A 24289-nucleotide genomic window follows, 5' to 3' on the forward strand; every position below is an offset into this window, starting at 1 on the left:
TATATTCTCTCACAGATCTGGAAGTTAGAAGTCTAGTGGAAGGTATTAGCAGAGCTGCGCTTCCTCTGAAGGTTATAAAGAATGCTTCCTTGCCTCTTCCAGCTTCTGGTGACCCTACATTCCTTGGCTTGTGGTTTAGCTCCAGTCTCTGCCTCTGTCTTCAAATGGTTTTCTTTCCCATGTCTGTGTCCAAATCTCCCTCTCCTTTCTTTTGTAAAGATACCAGTCACTAGATTTGGTGCCCTCCCTGATGAAGTATGACCACATTCTACATCTATTTATATATGTTTCATTATCAGGTTAAAGACTATGCAAGCATTATTCTTTGTACTCAGGAAAGTTACAGAACTGGAAACATCTATGCAGCTTTTCCACAGTTACAATGTACAATGTCAGGAGCTTTGTGTAGTGCTCAAGGAGGCCCACTGTTTAAAGTTACTGTTAAACAGGCAGGCTCAGGAGTAGTACGGTTGGTGAAATATTGAGGTTGTCTAGCATGAGAATTCCTCTATCCCTGGAAGCTATGTGCCTGAGATCAAGGTTAAAGCTGATAAGGCCTTTGCACAGAGCCTCCTCGGACAGGGCATCACCATAGCAGCTAGGCATCCTTTACCCTTGCACAAACATTCCTAGGCTGCAGGTGTGCCACAGCCATGAAGTCATCAGAGATCCCCAATCTCAGTCACTGCTCTCCCATTCAATGTCACCACTCTCCTAGATAAGCATCCTACATAACTCTCTCCTAGATAATTCCTAGATAAGCATCCATTGTATTTTATCTGAGTATTGTTCAGGAAAATAAATAGCATGTACAGACACATCCTCAGAAACTGTTGCATGTATATTCTATACAAATACTTATATATTAATCTTCTTACTTATTAAAAACCATGTTGATACCTTTAACTTCCAGCCCGATACTGTCAGGTATGTTCTTGCCTTCTTTCTATATTTGTAACTCATTTCTTTAACAAAAACCTGGCTTCCAGTATCCTCAATATATTAACTTATTTGCTCCAGCCTAGAAAAGAAAGTAGTTTCAGAATTGCTGACCACTGTGAAAGGCAGATTTACTAACTTAAGTTCTCTGTTTACAGGAGTTTATTTTAAGGTAAAGTTTATATACACTGAAATGCAAAAATCTTAAATGTGTAATTTCATGAGTTTTGATGAATATGCAAGGGCAGTTTTGTAAAAACCTTGGTGAAACTGGAAAATAATTGCATCCCAGTCACCTTGTTTTTACTGCTACTTAATTGACTCATTGGTCCCTTGGGAGATTAAGATTCTTTTTAATGTGAATGTCCTGAACCATGAAGTAACCCTGTGCTAAAGTGTCAGCCTTGCCTGTAAATAAATAGTATTGACACATACAGTAGGACCACTAAGCTGTAAGCCATGTAGTAAGTTTAATGTATTTTCTACTCTGGAAAATAATAAATAGCCTGATAAACATAATAACACTTCTGGAAGAGGAGAATGTTTTCCAAATTGAAGAATCAGGGGTTTTTCCTGTAGTTCCTAGATCATACCTGATAATTTTCATGGCTATTTTTTTATTTTTTGAGAGAGAATTTTAATGTTTATTTTTCAGTTTTCGGCGGACACAACATCTTTGTTTGTATGTGGTGCTGAGGATCGAACCCGGGCCGCACGCATGCCAGGCGAGTGCGCTACTGCTTGAGCCACATCCCCAGCCCCTCATGGCTTTTTTTGAGGAGGTTGTTGTTCCATAGTGTGATGACTTCCAGTTTTGGTAGTTGTTGTTTGTTTGTTTTGGTTTTTTAGTGGTTCTTTTCTGGAGATCTGACTCAGGGCGTTGCAAACACTCTCCACTGAGCTGCACCCCCAGCCTGGTACCATTTTTTTTATAAAATTTGATCTTTCCAGATTTGTTTAAAAGACAATATTATGTGTTTTGGATATATAATTAAAATTTATCCCAATCTGTAAAAGATTACTATTTCATGTTGAGCCAAATATAAAATGAGACATTTTGCTCTAATTTTTAAAAAGATCTTAATTGGCTTTATTTTGCAATTCTAGAATTACCAACACTTGTTCCATAAAATAGATTGTTTCTTTTTTAAAAAAGATTTTAATTGAGATTCATTTTGGATTCAAGAATTGGGATTCATTCCATAAAACAAAGTAAGTTTTCCCTCTTTTTACTAACACCTGTTAAAGTGTCATTGATATTACTTATTCATTCTACACATTAATTTTACACTTAGTGTGTATTAGTTGTAACTCTAGGGTCTGGAAATACAGCCATTGGTAAACACAGCAGAGCAATCCTTGCTTTTAGGTAGTTTACAGTCTGGCAAGGATAAGTAATAAGAAAAATAAGTATATGTCATATACTTATTTGTAAATATTGTAATGTATTAGAAGGAGATTAATGCTATGGAAAGAATGGAAGAAAGGTAAGAGCTTATAATTTGGAGTTACTGTGTTTAATATGATAATCAAGGAAGGCTCACTGAAACAGTGACAAAAATGTATTAAGAACTTTCCATAGACTGTAGAGGGAACAGCCAGGCTGAGTCTCTGTGGTAGGATTATAGCTGGTGTGCTGTAGAACCTGCCTGGGCTAAATTTGGATGGGAATGAAGGGTAGAGAAATAGAAAATAAGGTGGGGTTGGGTACGTGGTATAGTTTATCATAAGGATTATAGCCTTCACTCTGAAGAAGAAGGGAAATAAACACTTATTGAAAACTTGTGAAAAGGTATAGGTATTTCTCACATTGTGCAGTAAATAATATTTTAGTGATGCTAACACAGACATATGGAAATTAGCAATGTGGACGAGTATAAAATGAAACTTCACAAAGTGCCTTGCTGTACACTCATTCAGTCCTATTCCTTAGAAGTATCTTTCTACTCCTGAGTGTTCTCTGCCTGCATAACAGTCAACTCTAATTTGTTGCTTTTCAAAATGTGTTCTTTGTAAGTTGAACATTTGATACAGAGGAAGGTTAATTTCCAGTTTGTGTTTGGTTTCTCTTTTGACCTCACCTCCATTCCTCACATCCATTCCTCTTCACACCTGTAGTAAAACCTCTTGTGACCACTAGAGGGAGCACAGTACATTGTAAATAAAATGGTTTTATTCTCTGGAGGTTCTAGGGCTTTCTGTGTGTTTCACAGAAACAATACCTTAGTTTTCACTGATTACTCTCTTGCTTTTTCCTTTTAAGTTTTTGACTCTCTTTCCTGAAATTATTAATGTTTACTCAGAATCTTATTGATAACTTCATTTCTTTTTACTTTACAGGTCTGATAACTCCTAGATAAGCATCCATTGTATTTTATCTGAGTATTGTTCAGGAAAATATATAGCATAAATGGGAGAACTGACATTCTGCTCTTTTTTGTTCTGCTAGCCAAATAAGTGGCTATGTAGCTCTCCAGTAGCTACCTATCCTTTTGCAAACATTGTTAGTTTTTGTAGCATCATCTGCCTGTCTTTTTCCTACAAAATTCATTTAAAGTCAGAGTAGATAAATTCATACATATAGTTTATACTTATAAAGATAATCATCACTTTCAAAATTTATATTTTAAACTATAATTAGCAAATATTTTTGTCAAAATTTATATTTTTTTTTCTTGTCATTCATAATCAATTTTTGTTATCAGGTATTTATATTAAATTGGATTTCTTTCCTCTAGTTGCCTTATGCTAGAGAGTAATTCTTTAAATTTTATTTTCTCAGGTATTAGAACTTTCATCTCACAAAGAACTTCAGGCTGGGTGTGGTGCCTCACACCTGTAATCCCAGTGATTAGGGAGGCTGAGGCAGGAGGATCAAAAGATTGAGGCCAACTGCTGCAATTTAGCAAGGCCCTGAGCAACATGGTGAGACCCTGCCTCAAAATAAATAAATAAATAAATAAATAAATAAATAAGGGCTTAGGGATGTGACTCAATGGTAAATCACCCCTAGGTTCAATTCCCAGTATCAAAAAAATCAGAAAAATTTTTTTATCTAACTGTTATTCTTGATAGTATGACATCCAGACCATTGGCTCCTGGGAACCAAGGCCCATGCTGAATTTTTTGTATTCTCACCATACCACCTAAGATTTAGCATTAAAGTTTAGCACAAAGCATGCCTTAAAAGTTATTCAGTACTTAACTCATCTGGCTGTGTGTCAGGTGGTGAGAGGGAGGGTTGAAGAAGAAGTGCAGTTTGGTTAGGTTACCTTAATACCTGAATGTACTACACTTCTGCTTATTTTTGCTTTATATAGCTACCCCGGTCATAGCTTCCAATTAATAGAAAATTGGATTAAGAACCTATGTAAATTGAATTCTGAATTTACTGTCTTTAGTCCTTTTTTAATAGGGGTTTTGTCCATGTTTTCTCAGGTATATTCTGTGTAAATTAATTTAGATTAACTTGGTTAAATACTGTAATCTTTGTGTAGGAACATGAAAGTTAATGGCATATTTAACTGCAAATTGAGCTTTGTGTGAACCAAAGAGAAGGAGACTTTTATTGAGGTTGAAGAATATTTAAAAGAGATGTTTCTCTAGTATAACCCTGTTTTAGAAGAGAATTTTATAGAGCAGCAGAATTTTGTTCTGGAACAAGGTATGAAAATCCAAATTCCTTGACTGGCTTATATTGATTTAAAGTTATTTGACTCAATATCGTCTAAAACAATATCCTATAGAGGGCAGTGTTTCACAGTTTAAAATTACGGATTTTCCTGTGAAAATAAATGCACTTGTATTGCTTATTTTGTGTTTCCTTCATAAACACACCATAAAATAAATGTAAAATTAGAAATAAAAGTTATAAGTTGTATTTAACAGATAAAAATAAAGCATTTTAATCAAAGATTAATGTAATTTTAAGGAATACCTTATTTTTACGTTAAAAAATATTGTAGACTTGGAATAATACATGAGAACTAAAAATGACAAAGATGACATTTTCCCATTCAATTCATGTAAGTTAAGAAAAATAAAAAAATAAAAATAAAAAAATTCACTTGGTAACCTAAATTTTTTTGAGGGGGGTAACCTAAATTTTTTGTACTCAAAGGAGTTTAACCACTGAGCCATATCCCTATCTCTTTTTATTTATTTGTTTTTAAAATTTTGAGACTTAATTTTGCTAAGTTGCTTAGGTCCTCGTTAAGTTGTTGAGGCTGGCTTTAAACTTGCAGTCCTCCTGCCTCAGCCTCCTGAGTTGCTGGAATTACAGGCATGTACCACTGCACCCAGCCAGGAATCTAAATTTATTAGAAAGTTTGGAGAAAACTAGTATCTTGTGTAACTCATATTTTTCATTTGCAAAACAATTTTTAAGACTTCCTTATTTTGTGCTGTAGAGTAGGATATATATGCATGTGTATATATATATATGTGTGTGTATATATATATTTTTAAGTAAAACAATTATACATTTGAGTAGACCAGTTGAATTATGATGTTAAAGCCATAGCCAAAAGGTATAATATGGGAATAATTCCACTTCTGATTAGTAAACTGTTTTTTGATTTATTTTAATAAAGAGGCAACAGTATATTAATTAGGAATTATAACTGCATTTTATCTACTTCCCAAATTATAAAGATTTTTTTTCTCTTCTAAACTACCATTTATCCTAATATCATACTTCATTACAACATGTTTTGTTATTAGGAAGACAAATTGAACATATTTGGGGTCAAATTTATTAGCCTTCATATACAGGTAATTTCTGATACAGAAAACATGTATATTAGTAAAAATATAAAATGGTTGGGTAGACTCCTTATAAAGAGTTACACAGTATTTATGAACCATAGAATTCTTAATATTCTGTGTGCATTTGCCAATTTAATATAGCAGTTCCTAGTTGTAGTTAAAAATGTAACTATATTTTTACTGCAAATAGATATCCATCTGATATATTCCTTGGGTATTTTTACTTTCCTTACAGTGCATTTGCTTATCTTGAGTCTTTGAGATTTTCCTGTTTCATTTGCCCATAATACTCTTGTCATATTTGCCAAGGAAGGGAAGTAGTGTATTGTCCTGTGTGTATGTGTATGCAAAAATGTTTCAATGACAGCTTCTTTCTTTACTTAAACAAAACTCATAAAAGCTTTTAAAGGCCTCACATTGCATCTTTAAATAACACCATAGTTTTGTATCAGAGAGCTTACAGTTTTTGTTGGGATAAACTTCTAGTGTTTTCATCAATGTTGGTGAGATAAGGTTGCATTGGAACTAGATTTTGACTTCAGTATGTGATAGTTGTTTGATATTTCTTCTATAATAAATACCTTACTACCTAAACATAATAAGTGGTGTCATCTTTCTGTTTTCCCTTAGCATGAATATTTAGTATGTTTGGAAAAAGTTTTTGAAACTCTTAATGATCTGTAATTTTGATTGATTTAGAAGCAAAATTAACTTAGAACAGAAGATATGTTTTTTAATGAGATGTGCTTTACCTATTCTCTTTAACATATAGGTAAGTTTCATCATAATATTTGTCAGTCACCTAACAGTTAAAACACTAGGCTATTTTAAACATAAAGGCTGAAATCTGATGATTTTGATTTGAAATCCAGTGAAGGAAGATAATTTTTTTATTCCCCATTTATTTCTAAAAAGAAAAAAGAAAATGCATTTCTACACAAATCAGTGAAATTATATGTTGCAAACTAATGAATGCATTATTTCTATATTATTATATTCTGTACCTGAATAGCATAGATCTTTTATACTGAATTCATTTATATATGTATTTTTCTGTGTATAAAATTTCGGAGTATAAGATTCTATTGTTGTTGTTGTTGTTTGTTTATTTTTTAGCTTTTTTGGCATATAATATGCTTTATATTCTATTTCCTTAAATATCATGAGATACTTGGTCCAATTTTAATTAGAGCCTCATGCCCTTTTCTAGGACTTACTTTCTACCCTTTTTAAAGCAAGTATAGATTTCAATTATATTTTAAGTTCAGGTATTATACCTCACATTTTATAACTTCTTAAAAAGAAATATACCATGGATATGTTTCAAGGTGGTTTTTAGTTGTGAATGCTACCTTGAGAATATGGTATTATTTGTTCTTGCATTTCTCACTGGATATAAGTGAATATTAGAATCATTAATTAACTTGAAATTATAAACAATAGGAAAGTGGTCTGTTTTATTTTTTATTTGGAAACCAAAGTCTCTGTGTTTTCAATAAGAGTTTATAGTCTTTGAAAGTATTTAGAAGTATTACTATTATATTTAGATTTACTTTGAGAAAAATCTCAATGTGGAATGAATGTTAGCATTTTGTAACTTCAACCTTATATGTATATACATGTATAAAGAGATACTGATGTGGATGTCACTTGTCCTTTTTTTTTTTTTGATACTGAGGATTGAACCCAGGGATACTCTACCACTGAGATATATCCTCGGTCCTTTTTATTTTGAGGCAGAGTCTCACTTAGTTGCTTAGATCCTTGCTGAGTTGTTGAGGCTGGCTTTGAACTTAAGACCCTCCTACCTAAACCTTTTGAGTCTCTGAGATTGCAGGCATGTGCCACCATACCTAGCTTTGCTTAACTTTAAAAAAAATATATATATATTTTTGTAGTCATTGATAGACCTTTATTTATTTATTTATTTATTTATTTATTAGTTGTAGATGGACACATGTTCTTTGTTTGTTTGTTTGTTTATTTATGTGGTGCTGCAGATCGAACCCAGGGCCTCATGCATGCGAGGCAAGTGCTCAACCACTGAGCTACAACCCTAGCCCCAAGACCTTTATTTTATTTATTTATACATGGTGCTGAGAATCGAACCCAGTGCCTCACACATGTCAGGCAAGTGCACTACCGCTGAGCCCCAGCCCCAGCCCCTGCTTAACTTTTTAATGTTAGCAAAATTATTATTATTTTTTATTTTCTTTTTTTTTTTTTAGTTTTCAGCAGACACAACATCTTTGTTTGTATGTGGTGTTGAAGATGGAACCCGGGCCGCACGCATGCCAGGCGAGCGCGCAACCGCTTGAGCCACATCCCCAGCCTAGCAAAATTATTAAAGAGATATTTTAATCAGAGCTGGGAGTGTAGTTCAGTGGTAGAATGCTTACCTAGCATGCTTGAGTTCCTGGGTTTGAGTCCCAGGCCACTATACCTCCCCCTCACATACACACAAATTTAAGTGAAATCCAGAACTCATATTTTGGGGTGGTGGTGGGTGCATGTGTTAATTTCCCTCATACTACCTGCTGACATGTAGCATTCAGTATCAATAACTACAGCACAGGATCTTTGATGGTGTTACCAAGAAATTAGGAACCTTAAGACCTAAAATACAGCACAGTTGTGTTTATACATGTTATTTGCATTGCATTCCAAATATTTTTACCTCTGTTGCTTAAAATTTTGTAATGCTTTGAGAATTTAGTGTATCTCCCTTATAAAAGTTTTTTAAAGAAAATTCTTTATATTTGGGGATATTAAAATTTCATATTATAAACCTAAGTTTTCAGATTGATTTTTCTTCATGTGCTTACCCACTGCCAAATTTGGTTCATGTACACAATTTTATATATTGAGAGACTGAACGTTTTAAATGCCTGATATTTGTACAATACCTGATTAAATCATTTTATCACTATTTTAATCTTTGTGCTCTTTCTTCATATTAATTTTTTATAGTCCATGAAATTTTTTTGTGTATGTTTTATTCTGTTGAATTATTCTATATTCTTGTTTATTGCTCTTGTACTCTATTGTATTTCTTTACTCCCCAGTGCTATAGTTTGTGTTGTATAATTGAGGGTGACTATGTTAATTCATCCTTTGAGAATCAATTCAGTTAAGATTTATTGAGCCTCTAAAGACTGCATTACTTAGCATAAACTAATGCTGTAATCCTGTTGAAATTTTATAATAATAATGATTAATTATATGTCATCTTCTGAAAATTTTAAAATATTAATGTACTTAGGAATGTGATTTTCTCAGTAAACTCATGGTACCAAATTGCTCAGCTTTTAGCTCCCTCTTCTAGCATTTCTGCTGATGCCTGATCAATATAAAGGCATGCAGTCATCCAATTCATTTATTTTGTCGTTGGCCTATAACTTTGAAAAACTGAATTAGAAGATTTTGTGATATTTTTAAACAGCTGTTGGTGAGCTCCACATATCCATATACCCCTTTATCTTTGTAGTATCTTCCATGGAAATTTAAATTGGAGACATTTCTCTGTAGACAAATAGCTAATTTCTTTAACTTTATTATCAGGTTTCTCAGGGTGCCTGCTGGGTACTTTAACTGAGTCTGTCCTAAGTCCGGATGCTGCTGTCTTCCGATCCTGAGTCATTCTTGTCTGATAGTAGGGTATGCACCATCTTTCCGTAGTCTAGTTTTTTGCCAGGTGTCATTTAAGCATCTAGATCAACTTTGGGTAATGAAGTAATAGAAGAATTAACATAATTGATACCCAAATGGTCCCAGCAGAACATCATTTAAGTTAAAGGAAGGATTTCATACTGTGGCCAGGATAGAGAGAGCAAAGGTATTTTGGAATCCTTCAGGTCAGGACTTTGCTGTGTATGTATTTCTGTTTCTAAAATTTCAGCATGTCAGAAATAATATTATTAAATGCATATCTTTAGTAATTAGAGATGTAAACATTTTTTCTGTGTTTATAGAGGCATGTGCATGTGTGTGTGAGAAACAGGTTTTTGAAGAAGTACATCTGCTGAGACAGAAAATACACATCTTGAATAATTTGCTGTGCCAGCCACACTTGGTTTTTGTTTGATCATTTTTATGCTTAAATAAAATCTGCTGTCTTTTTATTCATTACCTTGTGCTTATTGGAAAAGAGTGAAGTGTTAATCATCTCCTTTCTTTGAAGCTGACAAACATTCAATTATTTCTGTCATTTAGGAACAAGGAAATATCAACTGCAAAATGAACACAATAACAGATGCTTAATTTGCAAATTTCTATTTAAGTTATATTCACAGGTTAATGCAAAAAGTTCTAAAATTTTGGAAAATTTAGACAACTATTCAAATACCACTTCTAAGAAATTGATGTATCTCCACAAAAGAGAGCAGTTAAGTAGTCTTCACACAATGACATTTGGTTTTAAATGCTATTTTAATCATGTCCTTTAACAATCTATTCAGCTTAACTTTATAAATTCTTTAAAAATACTTCATAGTGATCACAAGCAAAATGACCTCTTAATACCTGGGTGTGATGAGATGTGGATATTGCACTTGTTTGTATGAAAACAGTAAAAACTGTTGTTGTTGTTTTTTTTCTTTGTACACCTTTAAAAAAAAATCTGTATGCTGAATTTCTTGTCAGCTGTTCCAGAATCCTGGGAAGCTGGAGCTCTTCTAGGTATTTGAAGTGCCATAATATATACCCTAGTTTGAGTGTGCTGTTTACAGCTCACCCTCATTCCATGCAGAGTCCTGTATTTAAATAACTCATCTCATTGTTATTCTGTGTAGTGCTTTTGCAGTCAGACATCTGAAAGGTGATTGACTTTTTTCCCATAGTGCTATAATTTATAAGAAAACATAATTGAAAAGACTAGACCAAGATGATTTTGGTACATGGTTGTAATCTTAATATCAGTGTAGAGAGTGAAGACTAAATCTGTTCAGATTAGACTAGTCAACTAACTGATCAACCAGGATTTTATGTACCAAGTTCTTTTCATTGTTTAATTTGCGGGATTTTGGTTTTGGTTTTCTTTTTTTTTCCTCATTTAATTTGCAGGTGTTGAGTGTCTTTGATTTTATGTCTATTGAGAAATTTATGATTGGGTGCTTTATTTATGACATTGTAGTCTCACCGTAGGCAATTGATTGAAATACAATATAGGGAAATTTAGTATGCATTTTTTAAAAGCTTAAATTGGGAAAATGAACCAACAGTGCTAATGTGGATTTGTTTAGAGTACGAAGGGAATGATAGGTTAATTTCTTTTTATTTCTATTAGTTTTTATTGTTAAAATGTTATTTATAGTATTTGACATGTTTAATAGTGTATTCTCATGTTTTAAAGTTGTGAAGGAAGATTCAAACTCATTGAAATTAGTTAATATAGAAAATAGTTTGTAAACTGTAAATGAAAATATAAAACATTATATCAAGTGTGATACTTAAAGAGGCAAAAATTTTAGTAGTATGCTACTAGTGGTAAATGGGATATAGTATCAAGTGTTACTGGGGATGTTATTTAAGCTGTTTAGAATAAGTGACTAGGTTGAAATTATTGGGGAATTATTCAGAGGGAAAGTTAGTACATTTCCTTTGTGTGGCTTGATTCTTATGGGACTGAGTTAAGTCTAAGTCATATTCCTTTACAGTAAAAATATAGAGTTTTTCTCTGCATTGAATCTGCCAGCTGCATGAGTTAGATTTTTATTAACCTACTTAAATATAAATACATTAATTTTTTTTTAAATAGAGATTAATACAGGCTTAGATTTAAAACACACTGTCATAACACTGTCTTGTTTTAAGGTATACCACAGAGTATCCCACTTCTGGAGAGGTGCAGTTTTATTCCACAGTGCACACTGAGAATGACTTCCAGGCATTTGATAGTCTTTTTTCCTTCTTCTTTTTTTTAATTGCTTGTGCTGGGGGTTAAACCCAGAGTGCTCTCCCACTGGGCTACATCCCCAGCTACTTATAAATTTCATTTATTTATTTATTTGTCTTTGAGGTGGGATCTTGCTTAGTTGCCCAGGCTGGCCTCGAACTTGGATCTTCCTGCCTCATCCTCCTGAGTAGCTGAGATTACAGGTGTGTGCTACAGCACTTGGCCACATGTATTTATATATATGTGTGTGTGTGTGTGTGTGTGTGTGTGTGTATATATAATATTTTTATTAGTTATTGGTGGACCTTTATTTGTTTGTTTATATGTAATGCTGAGAATCAAACCCACTGCCTCACACATGCTAGGCAAGCTCTCTACCACTGAGCCACAACTCCAACCCTCAAGTTATATTTTGAGACCAAAAATATTACTAACTTTATTGCTTTATAGTCATATCTATCATATTTTTGTTAGACTTTTGGTTTTTAGAGAATTGGCAAAGATGAAAAGGCAGAGAGTTAGGTGATGGGTTGAATGTAAGGTACAGTGCAGACACTGATTCCAAAAAGCAACCAGGGTAATTCGTAAAAGGAGAAAAGAGAATAATAGGAAAAAGAAAGGTGTTATCCTGAATTTGATCTGAATTTTTCAGTGCCTATCCTTATGTGGGAAGTTTTTGTATTGTTAAAGATGGATGGTTAAAATCCTATAATGATAAAAGAAATTTGAATTGGACACTAGCAGTGCAGCTTGGTGGCTTATAGAGAAAAGTGATGGCAAAGGTGTGTCGTTTTCCTTTTGATAATGAAGCATTCTGGTCAAGGACATATAGAAAACTGGATGGAACTGCAAATATTTTCTTTTATGCCAGAGTTTCTCTAACTGTGGAAAATGTGATTGTGGAAACTGAGGTTAAGGCAGTTGTCCTGTTTTTGCCATGTCCTCTTCTGTTACATCTATGGAATTTTTTTTGGGGGGGGGGAGTGCTGGGGATTGAACCCAGGGCCTTGTGCATGCAAGACAAGTACTCTACCAACTGAGCTATATCCCCAGTCCCCTGTTACATCTATGGACAGAATAACCTTCAAAGATTTGGGGCTGCTGGGTTAATGGTGACACCTGTCATCCCAACTACTCTGGAGGCTGAGGCAAGAGGATCACAAGTTTGAGTCCAGCTTGGTAATTTAGCAAGACTCTGTCTCAAAATAAAAATAGACAGGGTTAGGAGTGTAACTCAGCTGTAGAGCACGCCAGGGTTTAATCCCCAGCATCCCCCCCAAAATTTTATGGTACTATATTTAAGCTAATAACCATAATATCTGATTTATAGGTAACCTGAAGAAAATAGGGCAGATCTGAGAATAGCTGACTCTTACAATTCAATTATAGACTTTAAATGGAAGAGTGAGAAATTATGTCTGCAATTTATAAGAATAAATAACAAATGATAGTAAACACAAAACAATGTTCAGTCTCGTTAATAATCAGGAAATATAAGATCAAAGTGTAGATTACTTCTCATCTGAAACATTGAATCAGAGGCTCTTGGCAGAGCTTGAGGAACTAGCACCATCCTGCACCCTTGGTGAAGTGTTAATGGGCAATAGTCTGCCAGGGCATGGTTTTTTCACCATTTTAAACAACCTACCCACATAATTTGTTTGGAGGGCCAGCTTCACCAGGACCTTCCTAGTGACTAGACTCATGGGGGCTTTGACTGCTGTACTTCCAGGTTCAGGTGATAGGAAGACGTGTGGCTGAAACTTTAGTCTCAGTGTTTGGTGCCTGGAGGGATTAGGTATAGGCCCAAAAGTTCAGGGGGCAAACTTTGACCAAAGAGAAGGCAGGAGACAGGAAAGAACTGTCAGGCAATTGCTTTTCCCTGCCTTCCTTTCTTACTGATTCCAAGATACAGTGGTCCTCTGAGTCCGAAGTCAATAGAGCCAGCTTTGTCAACAGTGCTGTCTTGTGTCTGTTTTTCCTTCTTTGGGGGCCTCAGCTCCCTTTCCTTCTCATCGTTTATATTGTGAGATTTTACTTCCCAACAATTTGTGAACTTGGAAAATTTACCTCAGGTTCTGTTTTGTAGGGAATCTAGGCCAAAAAGCTAACCATCCCATTTCTGAGGCTATTCTATAAAAACATCTGCAAGCTCTAGAACTAGATATTTGTTTGCAGATGTACACTACAGCATTGTTTACATTACTAAAAATTAGAAACAATCAATAGGGAGATGGTTATATAATAATATGTTATACAATATAATACTATCCAGCAATAATAAGAGTGATATGAAAAGTTGTCTGTGATATATCAATATAAAGTGCAGGTCAGGGGTTGGAGCTGTGACTCACTGGTAGAGCACTTGCGTAGAATGTGTGAGGCCCTGGGTTCAATTCTCAGCACCACATATCAATCAATAAATAAAATAAAGGTCCATCAACATCTAAATATTTTTTAGAAATAAATAAAAATAAAGTGCAGGTCAGTATGATCCCATTTTGAGAAATGAAATCCCTAGACACTACAGGTATATTTGTGCCCACACATGGTCACAAATACAATATTGAAAGAAATGATATGGGATTGAGGAAAGTAGTAATGAAAGACAAAGATTTTTACTTTATACATTTCTATAAGATTTTTTTTCCCACATTGAACATCTGATGAAACAGAAAAAAAAATTTGCTACTTAAATATATAGGCACTAGGATGATTATCGAAATTGGATAGCAGATGTATTTAGAATATAGAAAATACACAAAAGTGCTTAGTTTGTTCAATATTATTAATCTTTGGGAATTTTGTAGAAGCTGAATCTGTAACTGTATTATTATTTTTGAATAGACATATACATATATACAGATACACTTACAAATGTGGGTTTACTATAAATCAGGGTATTATCCTAAGTTCTTTATATGTATTATTTACCCTAAGGTAGATGTTATTATTCCTGCTTTACAGATGAGGAACTCAAGCCCTGGAGAACTTCAAGAAAAACAAAAAACATAACCACACCTGATATTGTATATATTTAATAATGATGAATATTAATACAGTTAGAATATTAATACAGTTCTACTTGATTCTAGATCCTGAGTTTCTAACCCTACTGCCTCTCATCTAATTAATCCCTGGGACCTAGTTATTAGAGCCTATGTATGAGCTGGTCATAAAACTGCTTACCTACTCTACAAAATATACCTAGCCAAGTTTTAGTGACTTTGGTTGGTAGAGTCTTTTTTTTTTTTTTTTTTTCCCAAAGAGGAAATAGCTTTTTTTTTTTTCTTTTCTGATTATTACAGTAATGTTTATATGTGTGTGTTTGGTGCTAGAGATTGAACCTGGGCCTCACACTTACTAAGTGTTCATCCTACCATTGAGCTATACCCTCAAATAGTTACGATTTTATTTTTCTTCCAAATGTGATCATACTAAGATGATTTTTTTTAAAAAAAAATCCACTTTACTCTGCAGTTAGAATTTTTCTATGTCAGTATACATGTATGATTTCTGGGTATTTTGTTGTATGGATAAACCTTATTTAATTTAGCCAATATTCTCTTTGGGATGTTTACCTGCTTCACTTTTCTCTCACATAAGTAACGTTGATAAATATATTTCTATGTATATTTTGCACACGTATAATTATTTCTTCAGGTTGGATTCTAGGTAGTCAGTAGCCAAATATTTTAGTTTTGTTATTGATTTATTCATCAACAGTGCACTATTTGTCTAGGAAGAAATACAGTCTCATGTTTTCTGTTAGTCACTTATGACTTTTCATTAGTGGTTAATAATTATTGAGTACTTGCAGTGGATATTGAGCACCCACTATGAACATGGCACTACATTATTATGTCAGAACTTTCCTGTTGTACAATCTGTGGCTACAGACTGTGAGCCCAGAATGATTCATAGCAAACAGTGGAAAAAATATATGAGAATATTACCCTGTAGGATTTGGGAGAAAAATAATGAAACTTAACTTTAAAACTATATAGTTGATACTTTTTCTTTAGATGATATTTATCTCCTTGTAATTGACAGTTGACTTGCCTCTTCTCTAGACTTTAATGTTAAGAAAGTGTATGTGTCTGGGTCACCACAGTTATTCACAGTTAGGGGGCAGTAGCCCTCAGTTGCTACTGAATAAATGGGGAAATACATAACTAAAAATGAAGTATGGTGCCTGTTTCAAAGATGGTTTGTAGAACCACTGTGAGCCAGCAGTTTGAATATGTTATGACGTTGCTAAAAATAGTGTTTTCAAACTACCTAGGGAAAGCCCACATTCTCCATTTATTTAATAAACTATAACTTTTATATGTTTATACCATTTCATAAAGCAAGATGGTGAACATCATTCCATTTCTACACTGTGCAGCCTAATTATATACACAGGGTCAGACCTCTGTACCATGAGGCAACAGTTCAATAAATCAGTATTACAAATGATATGCCCCAAAGGAGTATTTACCGGTTACTTTAGCCAACTTACAAATGAATAGCTTAAGACCACAAGTAATTAGATGGGGTCAGGAGTGAAGAATACCTATAAAATGAATGGGAAGTTTCTTCCTATTCTTTGAGGGTTGTTACCTCTTTTATGCTGATTTGTGTGCTAAGTTATCATTGGTAGTCTCTGTATGTGTTTCATCTTTGACCTTTCAATAGAAATCTAAATAATCTTGGTTATAACTACTAGGAAACAAAAATGAATCACTTAGAAGCAGCAAGTTTTCTGGACAAATTAGGAAGTATTTTTTAAGCTTTTGGCATCCCTGAGCTATTTAATGGGCATTTTGTGCAGGGGTAAACAATTAAAGGTAAATTTTAATAAAGATTGATCATAATTATTTTAATAATAAAGTATTTTAAAATTTTATTTATTTATTTATTTATTTTTTTTATTTTTATTTTTTTTTAATTTTTTATTGTGGGTTGTTCAAAACGTTACAAATTTCTTGGCATATCATATTTGACACTTTGATTCAAGTGGGTTATGAACTCCCACCTTCACCCCATACACAGATTGCAGAATCACATCAGTTATAAAATTTTAAATACACCTAAGATACAGCATTAATTTTTTCCCCAATAAGGCAAGAAAACAAAGTGTTGGCAAAGTGTTCAGCTCTTGTTGAAAAAGCATTATGAGCAAAGTGCCAAATCAAATACAAATAGTAATACCTAGTAATATCTTATAGAAATATGATTATAAATGGTCTATGTATATATTTTCCTCTCATAACATTATATTTACATTTCATTTTTAAATTTATTGCTTTTAAATTAAATATAATTAGAATAAATAGTATGCTAAAATTTGATCTTACATTTTGAATTAAAGCTTAGTAAATTAAACATTTACCCCCAAATAGTATCTTCATTTACTTATTTATTTATTTTAGTTGTAGGTGGACACAATACCTTTATTTTATTTTTTGTGGTGCTGAGGATCAAACCCAGTGCCTTCCACATGCAAGGTGAGTACTCTACCACTGAGCTGCAACCCCAGCCCAAATAGTATCTTTTTAAAAAATATATTTTTAGTTGTAGATGGACACAATGCCTTTATTAATTTATTTTTATGTGGTGCTGGGAATCAAACGCAGTGCCTCACACGTGCTAGACAAGTACTCTACCACTGAGCCCACAACCCTAGCTCCTCAAATAGTATCTTAAATAAAAATATGCACTTTACCAGCTTTAAATATTTTCTTGAGGGTCATAAGTGTTTGATTTTCCCTTTTGTCCTCAGAACTGCAGAAAAAAGAAAAGTATTTAAAATTATATAGTGTTATATAAATACAGCTAGATGTGTTAGCCCTTTCCCTGTGTAAGTATCCCCATCAGAATTCAGAATAAGAATTTAATGATTTTGTAAAAACTGATGAGGTAAATAACAAATTGATTTTAATTTTTCCTGTTCTTCATGAAACTTGAGAAGGTTGTCATTGCATATATATTGATAGATGATAGAATTCCAAAGTCCTCTTACTCTGTGTTTAAACTAAAATGAATGTGTGAGAACACTTCTTAAAATAAACTAACAGCTATTAGTGAGAGCCTACTCCCTGGTAAACTATATATAAAGACCTTTATATTGGAAATAGAGTAGTCATAAAGAAGCAGTCTTCTCTTTTGCCTACACCAGATGTTTATTAGCTGTTTGTGAGCTGTGAGTGCTAATTTAAGCTGGGTCTCCTTAGCTAAGCTAGAATTGGATATTTCAGTTTCTGGTTTTATGAATTGCTGTTCACATGGAATGATACCTTTAACAAACTGTGCAGCTACAACTGGAGGGAAAGGTGAGTAAATATAACAGTAAGTTGTAGTTCTGGAGAAAGCACCAAGAAAGTTAAATTATTCACTGTTGTTTTGAAAATACAAATGTTAAGGTGGGCTAGAGGTTTCTCTCAAATAACTGGAATATTTAAGCTCTCTGTTAGACTACCAGGTTGCCTATTGAACTTGTCACTTTAAGTATTATAATGTTGTGAATAATTACAGTTTTTTAATATGAATAATTTTGGGCTTTATAGTACTGAGATCTTAAAAATGTCATTACTTTTATTAGAACTTTAAGTTCTTATAAAACATTCTAATAAAACTTTAAATCTATAGGTTCTTTAAGAATTGGTGCATTGTGTGACTGTATTATGTACAGTGAAGATTCGGAATACACGGTCTTCTTCACAATGAAGCTTAAGAGGAAGATGGCAAAAATTAGTTTTATACCCAATCTATTAGAAACCATTAACTTAAATCTTAAGTTTTAAATTTTTACTTTCAAGGCCCTCTGTAACCTTTCTCAACATTATGAATCCAGATTTCCCTCTCTAACTTTATGTACTGCAAATTTAGCTTCACTTGGCATGCCTCCTCACTGTTCCCCATTACTCGTCGTAATTAGGAAATTTGTCATGTCTGTGTTTACTCATGCTGTTTTCCTGAGGTGCTTTCTTTACGGTGTCTACCTGTGTTTCTTGTTTGTTGGTTAATTCTAGTTTACTCTGTGAAGCCTCTAGTCCACACTGATTTTCTCCCTTCCTGTAAATCAATTGTATGTAGTATTTATGGTATACAATTTAATATTTGATCTTAATTTGTCTTATATTGTTTCTTTTCTGTTTTATGTGACAGCGTATCCTAAATTCCTGGTTACATTAAGTGTTTTGATAGCCGGTAGCTTGATTAATGTACCTTTTGATAATGAGCTCAGTGTTTAAGACCTAAGTGCCTAAAAGTACTTTCTGTGTTAAATTGAGTTGAGAAATAAGTTAGAGATATTTATTAACACAAATTATGCTTCATACTATGGTGTGTATCCTTTCTGAATGTGGTTTTAACAAGTGTGAATATTTTTTCATTGTCTTTTTGAAAACATTTCAGTTGCTGAATTATAATTATTAATTGAAGGGTTATTTTGAGCCATGCTGTAGAAGAGATATATTAAGCTAAGGTTATATTATCGATAGTGGTAAAAAAAAGTTTTTACTGGTGTTACAACAGACTTTAATAGAATAAAGAATTTATTGTTGCCTTTGCCTGTGTTTTGTTACATTTTATTATATGAGAGTTCTTTTCTGTTTCATTTCATTTTGCCTCCATCAAAAGAAGCATTTTGTTCTGATTCTCTCTAGCTTCTTGTTCTTAAATGATTGTAATTTTTCTCTGCCTCTTGATTGTAAGTTTCCTTAGCACTAGATCTAATTATTGAGGTCTTTTAAGCATTAATTAACAGGGAAAGGAGGATGGAGTTTTTTAACTAGTCTGGTGGACCAGTGAGCTAGCAATCTCTTATCCTTCTACTGGGATTAGATGAGATGGAGTAAAAGAGAAACCTTTCTTTTCTTAGGACTCCAGGTGATGCTGAGAAAATGTATGTTCCTCTTCAACATAGAGACAGGTGGCAGTTGAGTCCAGGATGGTTTAGGACTGCCAGAGTAAACAGATCAACCAGGTATGGGAACTATATATAGACTATTACAGGTGTGGCCCCTCTCTACTTGTCAGAGGAATCCACCTTCACTAGTTGGTTGAACTCCTGGAGATTCAGATTTTCTGTCAGGGTGAATTTCTGTCCCTACCTTTGGGCTTATGGATCTCTTGCCCCTTTATGCTTTCTTTTTGGGTCTGCCCACGATTTCTGTCATGCTAGTTGGTTGTTGAGCTGCTCTCCGGTGGTAGATGTACTGGGGACAGTGAGCTGTGGATGTATGTTTAGCTTGCTGTCTTTGTGGGTACTGTTTTTGGTAAAAGTTTCTTATTTCTGCTGTCTTACTGGTGTTTTTAGGTTTCCAAAGTCTTTTATTCAATATAATATCTGAATACTGGGTAAGCTTTTGTTTTAGGGTGATGTTATAAAATATAATTTACTTGGACTCTAACTGAAGATCAACAGTCACACTTGTTGTGTCAGTCTTTCTGATATTCTTCATATTTAATTGAAAGGTAAAAATGTTTAGAATTACATACTAATGTTCTTATTTCATCTTTTGTCAGTCTTTAATCAAAGGAGTATTCTATATGCCTGCTGTGCCTATAACCAGTGTGTTCACACTTTTCATTGCTTTCTCAGGGTGGAGTTCATGAACCATACTATATCCTATGTAAAGTTTTGCTGTGGATTCTCTTCAGACTGACTCTCAGTAGAAAATACTGGAGCAATTACCGCACACACAGTAATGGTCTTCTAATCTCCAGCCTTGCATGTAATTGCTGCTGTCAAGTACAATTACTGTCTGCCTAAGTTTCTTTCCCTGGGGGCAATTGTGCCAGGCCTCAATATAGAGTTAGAAATGAGAAGAGAAGTTCTGAAACTTTTCTGAAGGTTTTGCTTATAAACTTGTATATTTGGAACATTCAAAAATATAAAATTGCATGGCTTTTTCTGTAAGACCTGAATAAATCTGACAGTAATAAGATGAAAACAAAAAAGATTTGCAGATTCATCGATTATAATTATATTTCGGAAAAATTAATTATGAATACATTTCCTTTATGGATTTGTACCATAATGGTAACAGTTCAGGAAATGTAATTCAAAGTTTGTGTTACCTTTTTAAAATTAAATATATATTAAATCCCCTGTATGATCTAGAATTAATTTCATATTGTAATCATAGTGACAGGACAAATCTTCCTCTAGTGACTCTAGGTTGGGGATAACCCATTACAGTAATGATTACTTTATTTCAGACCTGGTGAATAAATTATAATCATCCCTTACTTAACAATAGGGATATATTCTGATAATGCATCATTAGGTGATTTTCTCATTATGTGAACACCATAGGGCATACTTACACAAACTAAGACAGCTGTACATCACTAGATAATGTCAGCTTGCCGGCCAGTCATATATGCAGTCTGTTGTTGACTGAAATGTTGTGTAATTCATGATTGTATTCTGTGCAAGTGAATTTTGCAGCTAACCAAGTTTGCCTTTTTAAAGCCCCTTTTCTCCCCCTCTATTTTAGGTGTAAATTCTTTTTACTATGATGATATTTCCTAGCTTCTTCAAACATAGTTTACTAAACACAGTTTTTTAATTTACTTAATCTCCCAAGGTTATCATTTTGTTAACTAATTGTAATAATAATGATGTGATGAGCTGATTAGGCTAGTTAAGGTATAGACTGTATATGCCTTCACCTGTTACATTTAAACTTCATATTCTTTTGGAGTACTTTTTAAATTAAGACACATTATAGTTCACTTCTCATATATTTCACCCATTTAAGTGTACAGTTGGTTGGTTTTTAGCATCTTCACAAAATTGTACAACCATCATCATGATCTATTTTAAAACATTGTCAAAAAGCAACTCTATACCCTTGACTCTTAGTTTCAGGTTCCTCATTTCCCCAAGTCCTAAGCAAACACTAATTTACTTTTGGTTTCAATAGATGAGCCTATTCTGGACAGTTCAAGTGAAACAGTGTAGTATGTGGTCTTGTGTGACAGGCTTCTTTCATTAACATGTTTTCAGGGTTCTTCCATGTTAATAGCTTGTACCAGTACTTTATTTCTTTTTATGGCTGAATAATCTGTTGTATGGACATAGCACATTTTATTTACCCATTTGTCTATTGTGGGACAGTTGAGTTATTTCCATCATTTGGCTCTTTTGAATAATGCTGCTACAAACTTCATTTTTAAGTTTTTGTGTGGACATTTGCCTACACTTCTTATAAGCATATACTTAGGAGGGGAGTTGCTGGGTCAAACACTGATCCTAATTCCAAAAGATATAATCCAAACACCATAATCGTGAATATTGAAATTTTGAAAGATTGAAATCCAAAATCCTTAAAGATCACATTCTAAGAAATTCTAATCCTCAAAGATGTTGAAATCCTGCCAGAAAGCCCAAATCCTGAAAACTGAAATTCCCCTTGAAAAATAAAGTCTGTATAAGAGGGATACTGGATTCTGGAGAAAGGATGAGTGTGTTTCAGTTATGTGCAAGATAACTGTTAAATTTTGCCCCTTCACCCATAGTGCCATGCTTGCCTTCAAATATACCCTGTATCAGAGAATAAAAAGAATTCAGGAAGCTCAGTGACCTTTTGAATCAAAGACACTCTGATACAGAGGTTCCTCTGATGTTATAAAACAAACTTTTTTTTTTTTAAAGAGATTTGACTGTCAAAGAAGATAAACTTATATTTACCACTAAATCTAAGAAAAAAATTCATGCATTTTCACTATGGCTGCTGGTTGGCACTTTTTGAAACTCTCCTCACTTTTTTTTTTTGGTCAAATATGTACAATTCATGCCCTGGTTGGATCCTAAAATTCTAGAATTTATCTGTTTATGTATGTACTAATGAGTAGAAAAAGTGAAGGGCTTTATAAATATTTATTTGGAGATTTGGTGGGACTTTTGCAGAAGAAAAAATAGATTTTAGTGGGATCCCTAAACCATAATGATGTTTGGAATTAGATGTGACCAGGTTTCTAAAAGTGAATCTCAGGGTATTACCAATAAAGTTTGTTTTTTTTCCATTCACCCTAACACATTTGATGGAAAATTCATATGAGTAGACAGAGCACACAATATGCCATTAACAAAAAATTATATTTAAAATGCGTCATTTGTCTGCATTGGCATTCCTTCCAGGCTCATGAAATTCTGGAGCTTTTAATGAATTAAACTGCATTTGTCTGAAGAAGCCAGCAGTTACTGATTGGTTAAAAAATAATTATGTACACAGCAGGATAAAAAGACACCCAGTATGTTATTGTTCAATCACTAACTGGTACTGTTTCTGCCAAATGTGTGGTCTGTAAATGAGTACATGTGGAACCAATTTGCAGTCCCACCACATATACCCAAAATAGCACAGAAGCATGGCACAGAAGAGAAGATGATAAAAGTTAATAGGGAACAATTATGTTGGTATATTTTGAATCATAAAATAATTTCAAAAAAAGGAGCACCATACAGAAAATGAATATGAACATATTCTTTGAACATAGCCATGCCCTAAAAGGGACACTGGGGGGGGCGGGGTTTGTGTATATATTGGCGAAAGGGGTAGAGGCAGCTATTCATTGTAATCCAAGACTTCAAAAATGCAGTAATGATTGTCACAGTCAGCGGGCTCTTATGGATTACCTACCCACAATTGCCCATAATCTGTTGCTATAATACACTTTTTGTATGCTGAATTTTCTTTTCAGTTTTTTGTTTTTTAAATTTTTCTCCTTTGTTTTAAATTGTCAAGTTTTTTTTTTTTTTTTTTTGGTAGACTAAAATTTAACTTTATTCTTCCACAAATCTAATAAAAATAGGCTAGGCATAAACCAAAAAGAAGACAGTATTCTAATTAAAGTGTCCTGCCATGGGGGCCAGGCAGTAGGGGTAATAGGGATTGATTGAATCCAGGGCCTCCTGCATGCTAGGCAGGCAGCTCTACCTCTGAACCACATCCCCAGCCCTTGCCATTTTGTTTTTAGGGAGGTGTCAAAAATGGAACACATTAGGAAAACTTTCTAAGACCATCCCAAAGTAGCTAAGTTATATAATATTAAGATTGAAATGACGTTTGAGTTCCTTATATACCCTAGAGATTAGTGCTCTATCTTATGTGTGAGGAGTAAAAATTTGCTCCCAAGATGTAGGTTCTGTATTCACCTCACAGATTGTTTATTTAGCTGAGAAGGAACTTTTTAGTTTGAATCAATCCCATTTATTGGTTCTTGATTTTAATTCTTGTGCCACAGGAGTCTTATTAAGGATGTTGGGGCCTAATCCAACATGATGGAGATTAGGGTCTACTTTTTCTTCTATTAGACACAGGGTCTCTGGTTTTATTCCTTGATCCATTTTGAGTTGAGTTTTGTGGATGGTGAGAGATAGGGGCTGAGTTTCATTTTGTTGCATATGGATTTCCAGTATTCCCAACACCATTTGTTGAAGAGGCTATCTTTTCTCCAGTGCATGTTTTTGGCGCCTTTGTCTAATATAAGATAATTGTAATTTTGTGGGTTAGTCTCTATGTCCTCTAACAGACTGTAAAGCTAAACACCAAAAAAAAAAAAAAAAATAACCCAATCAATAAATGGACCAAGCACCTGAACAGATGCTTCTCAGAAGCATCAGTCAACAAATATATGAAAAAATGCTCTTCATTGCTAGCAGTTAGAGAAATGCAAATCAAAACTACTCTA

The 24289-nt window shown here is 33.7% G+C and overlaps 1 protein-coding gene across 15 annotated transcripts in view; it reads left to right on the plus strand.

Annotated features, from left to right (window-relative positions):
* The window catches only part of Acbd6 (acyl-CoA binding domain containing 6), a 148697-nt gene that overhangs the window by 15525 nt on the left and 108883 nt on the right, over window positions 1–24289 (plus strand). For 2 of the 15 annotated variants that reach the window (XR_007349984.1, XR_007349983.1), the window contains exon 4: window positions 19467–19571. The exons of the other annotated variants lie outside the window; for them this stretch is intronic. The gene's annotated coding sequence lies outside the window, so the exon portion shown is untranslated. The remainder of the gene's footprint in view (window positions 1–19466; window positions 19572–24289) is intronic. 15 annotated transcript variants of the gene reach the window in all.

The sequence above is a fragment of the Marmota marmota genome, unplaced genomic scaffold, assembly GCF_001458135.2.
Source record: "Marmota marmota marmota unplaced genomic scaffold, marMar, whole genome shotgun sequence".
Lineage (NCBI taxonomy): Eukaryota > Metazoa > Chordata > Mammalia > Rodentia > Sciuridae > Marmota > Marmota marmota.